At 54.5% G+C, this 5,000-nt stretch overlaps 1 non-coding gene across 1 annotated transcript; it reads left to right on the forward strand.

The window, feature by feature from the left end:
- The first annotated feature begins 3,099 nt into the window (after window positions 1–3,099).
- On the forward strand, window positions 3,100–4,909 carry LOC144420214 (small subunit ribosomal RNA). Its single transcript, XR_013474567.1, has one exon. It is a non-coding gene; the product is annotated as a small subunit ribosomal RNA (ribosomal RNA).
- Window positions 4,910–5,000: the final 91 nt, after the last annotated feature.

A 5,000-nucleotide genomic window follows, 5' to 3' on the forward strand; every position in this document is an offset into this window, starting at 1 on the left:
CGCCGGCATCGGCGTCGAAAGAAGCCGAGCCGAAAAAAGTTAAAGTACAAACGTGCAAGCATACTAACCTAACCCTAGGTAAGGCATGTCAGAGCGAAAGACAGTAATTTCGAATGAGCCAAGAAAGAGCGGTGCGGGGCCGGTCGGAGCGCACCCTTTTCTCGGTGGCTGGCGGGCGAGAGAGTGCTGCGTCGCCGGCATCGGCGTCGAAAGAAGCCGAGCCGAAAAAAGTTAAAGTAAAAACGTGCAAGCATACTAACCTAACCCTAGGTAAGGCATGTCAGAGCGAAAGACAGTAATTTCGAATGAGCCAAGAAAGAGCGGTGCGGGGCCGGTCGGAGCGCACCCTTTTCTCGGTGGCTGGCGGGCGAGAGAGTGCTGCGTCGCCGGCATCGGCGTCGAAAGAAGCCGAGCCGAAAAAAGTTAAAGTACAAACGTGCAAGCATACTAACCTAACCCTAGGTAAGGCATGTCAGAGCGAAAGACAGTAAACTCGAATGAGCCAAGAAAGAGCGGTGCGGGGCCGGTCGGAGCGCACCCTTTTCTCGGTGGCTGGCGGGCGAGAGAGTGCTGCGTCGCCGGCATCGGCGTCGAAAGAAGCCGAGCCGAAAAAAGTTAAAGTACAAACGTGCAAGCATACTAACCTAACCCTAGGTAAGGCATGTCCGAGCGAAAGACAGTAATTTCGAATGAGCCAAGAAAGAGCGGTGCGGGGCCGGTCGGAGCGCACCCTTTTCTCGGTGGCTGGCGGGCGAGAGAGTGCTGCGTCGCCGGCATCGGCGTCGAAAGAAGCCGAGCCGAAAAAAGTTAAAGTACAAACGTGCAAGCATACTAACCTAACCCTAGGTAAGGCATGTCAGAGCGAAAGACAGTAATTTCGAATGAGCCAAGAAAGAGCGGTGCGGGGCCGGTCGGAGCGCACCCTTTTCTCGGTGGCTGGCGGGCGAGAGAGTGCTGCGTCGCCGGCATCGGCGTCGAAAGAAGCCGAGCCGAAAAAAGTTAAGGTACAAACGTGCAAGCATACTAACCTAACCCTAGGTAAGGCATGTCAGAGCGAAAGACAGTAATTTCGAATGAGCCAAGAAAGAGCGGTGCGGGGCCGGTCGGAGCGCACCCTTTTCTCGGTGGCTGGCGGGCGAGAGAGTGCTGCGTCGCCGGCATCGGCGTCGAAAGAAGCCGAGCCAAAAAAAGTTAAAGTACAAACGTGCAAGCATACTAACCTAACCCTAGGTAAGGCATGTCAGAGCGGAAGACAGTAATTTCGAATGAGCCATGAAAGAGCGGTGCGGGGCCGGTCGAAGCGCACCCTTTTCTCGGTGGCTGGCGGGCGAGAGAGTGCTGCGTCGCCGGCATCGGCGTCGAAAGAAGCCGAGCCAAAAAAAGTTAAAGTACAAACGTGCAAGCATACTAACCTAACCCTAGGTAAGGCATGTCAGAGCGAAAGACAGTAAACTCGAATGAGCCATGAAAGAGCGGTGCGGGGCCGGTCGGAGCGCACCCTTTTCTCGGTGGCTGGCGGGCGAGAGAGTGCTGCGTCGCCGGCATCGGCGTCGAAAGAAGCCGAGCCGAAAAAAGTTAAAGTAAAAACGTGCAAGCATACTAACCTAACCCTAGGTAAGGCATGTCAGAGCGAAAGACAGTAATTTCGAATGAGCCAAGAAAGAGCGGTGCGGGGCCGGTCGGAGCGCACCCTTTTCTCGGTGGCTGGCGGGCGAGAGAGGGCTGCGTCTCCGGCATCGGCGTCGAAAGAAGCCGAGCCGAAAAAAGTTAAAGTACAAACGTGCAAGCATACTAACCTAACCCTAGGTAAGGCATGTCAGAGCGAAAGACAGTAATTTCGAATGAGCCAAGAAAGAGCGGTGCGGGGCCGGTCGAAGCGCACCCTTTTCTCGGTGGCTGGCGGGCGAGAGAGTGCTGCGTCGCCGGCATCGGCGTCGAAAGAAGCCGAGCCAAAAAAAGTTAAAGTACAAACGTGCAAGCATACTAACCTAACCCTAGGTAAGGCATGTCAGAGCGAAAGACAGTAAACTCGAATGAGCCATGAAAGAGCGGTGCGGGGCCGGTCGGAGCGCACCCTTTTCTCGGTGGCTGGCGGGCGAGAGAGTGCTGCGTCGCCGGCATCGGCGTCGAAAGAAGCCGAGCCGAAAAAAGTTAAAGTACAAACTTGCAAGCATACTAACCTAACCCTAGGTAAGGCATGTCAGAGCGAAAGACAGTAATTTCGAATGAGCCATGAAAGAGCGGTGCGGGGCCGGTCGGAGCGCACCCTTTTCTCGGTGGCTGGCGGGCGAGAGAGTGCTGCGTCGCCGGCATCGGCGTCGAAAGAAGCCGAGCCGAAAAAAGTTAAAGTACAAACGTGCAAGCATACTAACCTAACCCTAGGTAAGGCATGTCAGAGCGAAAGACAGTAATTTCGAATGAGCCAAGAAAGAGCGGTGCGGGGCCGGTCGGAGCGCACCCTTTTCTCGGTGGCTGGCGGGCGAGAGAGTGCTGCGTCGCCGGCATCGGCGTCGAAAGAAGCCGAGCCAAAAAAAGTTAAAGTACAAACGTGCAAGCATACTAACCTAACCCTAGGTAAGGCATGTCAGAGCGAAAGACAGTAAACTCGAATGAGCCATGAAAGAGCGGTGCGGGGCCGGTCGGAGCGCACCCTTTTCTCGGTGGCTGGCGGGCGAGAGAGTGCTGCGTCGCCGGCATCGGCGTCGAAAGAAGCCGAGCCGAAAAAAGTTAAAGTACAAACGCGATGCTAATGAGCGAGCCGTTGTCTCGACTAATATGTAGGGGGCGTTCGATCGAGCGTCTGGCTTGAGCGCTTGTCGGCCTAGCAGAACGGTCGCATTGTTATGCCCGGGTTTTAGGCACCGCTGCAGGCGGCCGGCAGAGCTCTTGTTTGTGCGAAACTGAATGGATCGAGCCCGAGAGAGGGCGAGCAAAGAAAAAACGCAAATCGCTCCGCCTGGCACTGCCGGCGAGAGCGTGGACGTCGCGGCCAGCGACTGTCGAAGCTGAGTACGGCCGCAGGCGATCGCCTCGGTCTTAAACGAATGCGACGAGCACGCGCCGGGCGGCCCAGCAAGGGCCGAGCGCAGCTGTCGCAGCTATCTGGTTGATCCTGCCAGTAGTGATATGCTTGTCTCAAAGATTAAGCCATGCAGGTGCAAGTACGAGTTCTCGTAAAGCGAAACTGCGAATGGCTCATTAAATCAGTCTTGGTTTATTTGGTCTCGTAAGCGAAGTGGATAACTGTGGTAATTCTAGAGCTAATACATGCATTAAGCGCCGACTTCGGGAGGCGCGCTTTTATCAGATCAAAACCGACCGGGTTCGTCCTGTGACGTTTGATGACTCTGGATAACCACGCGGATCGTACGGTCTCTGCACCGACGACGTATCATTCAAGTGTCTGCCCTATCAACTGTCGAAGGTACGCTACGTGCCTACCTTTGTGATAACGGGTAACGGGGAATCAGGGTTCGATTCCGGAGAGGGAGCCTGAGAAACGGCTACCACATCCAAGGAAGGCAGCAGGCGCGCAAATTACCCATTCCCGACACGGGGAGGTAGTGACGAAAAATAACAATACAGGACTCTAACGAGGCCCTGTAATTGGAATGAGTACATCCTAAAACTCTTAACGAGTATCCATTGGAGGGCAAGTCTGGTGCCAGCAGCCGCGGTAATTCCAGCTCCAACAGTGTATGCTAAAGTTGTTGCGGTTGAAAAGCTCGTAGTTGGATTTTGGGCGAGCGCCGCCGGTCCGTCGCAAGGCGTGTCACTGGTTGCGTTCGCCTCACCTTCGGTTCTCCGTCGGTGCTCTTGACTGAGTGTCGGCGGTGGCCGATAAGTTTACTTTGAAAAAATTAGAGTGTTCAAAGCAGGCTGTTCGCCTGCATAGTGTTGCATGGAATAATGGAATAGGACCTCGGTTCTATTTTGTTGGTTTTCGGAGCACGAGGTAATGATTAAGAGGGACAGACGGGGGCGTCCGTACTCTGCCGTTAGAGGTGAAATTCTTGGATCGGCGGAAGACGAACTACTGCGAAAGCATTCGCCAAGAATGTTTTCTTTAATCAAGAGCGAAAGTCAGAGGTTCGAAGACGATCAGATACCGTCCTAGTTCTGACTATAAACGATGCCAACTAGCGATCGGGAGGCGTTACCATGACGACCTTTCCGGCAGCTTCCGGGAAACCAAAGTCTTTGGGTTCCGGGGGAAGTATGGTTGCAAAGCTGAAACTTAAAGGAATTGACGGAAGGGCACCACCAGGAGTGGAGCCTGCGGCTTAATTTGACTCAACACGGGGAAACTCACCCGGCCCGGACACAGGTAGGATTGACAGATTGAGAGCTCTTTCTTGATTCTGTGGGTGGTGGTGCATGGCCGTTCTTAGTTGGTGGAGCGATTTGTCTGGTTAATTCCGATAACGAACGAGACTCTGGCATGCTAAATAGTTACGCGACCTTCTCGGTCGGCGTCTAACTTCTTAGAGGGACTAGTGGCGTTTAGCCACACGAGATTGAGCAATAACAGGTCTGTGATGCCCTTAGATGTCCGGGGCCGCACGCGCGCTACACTGAGTGAAGCAGCGAGTGTCTAACCTAGGCCGAAAGGTCCGGGTAACCCGTTGAACCTCATTCGTGATTGGGATAGGGACTTGCAATTGTTTCCCTTGAACGAGGAATTCCCAGTAAGCGCAAGTCATCAACTTGCGTTGATTACGTCCCTGCCCTTTGTACACACCGCCCGTCGCTACTACCGATTGAATGGTTTAGTGAGATCCTTGGATCGGCCCCGTCGCGGCTGGCAACGGCCGCGTCGGCGTGTCGAGAAGACGATCAAACTTGATCATTTAGAGGAAGTAAAAGTCGTAACAAGGTTTCCGTAGGTGAACCTGCGGAAGGATCATTACCGAAAGTGGTGGTAGGCCCCGGCCGACCGCGCACTTAATTGTCTTTGGGTGCCGCCGAGAGGGCGGCCGTCAATCGGGGTTCCGCCCCGT

The sequence above is a fragment of the Styela clava genome, chromosome 2 (genome assembly GCF_964204865.1).
Source record: "Styela clava chromosome 2, kaStyClav1.hap1.2, whole genome shotgun sequence".
In the NCBI taxonomy this organism is placed as follows: domain Eukaryota; kingdom Metazoa; phylum Chordata; class Ascidiacea; order Stolidobranchia; family Styelidae; genus Styela; species Styela clava.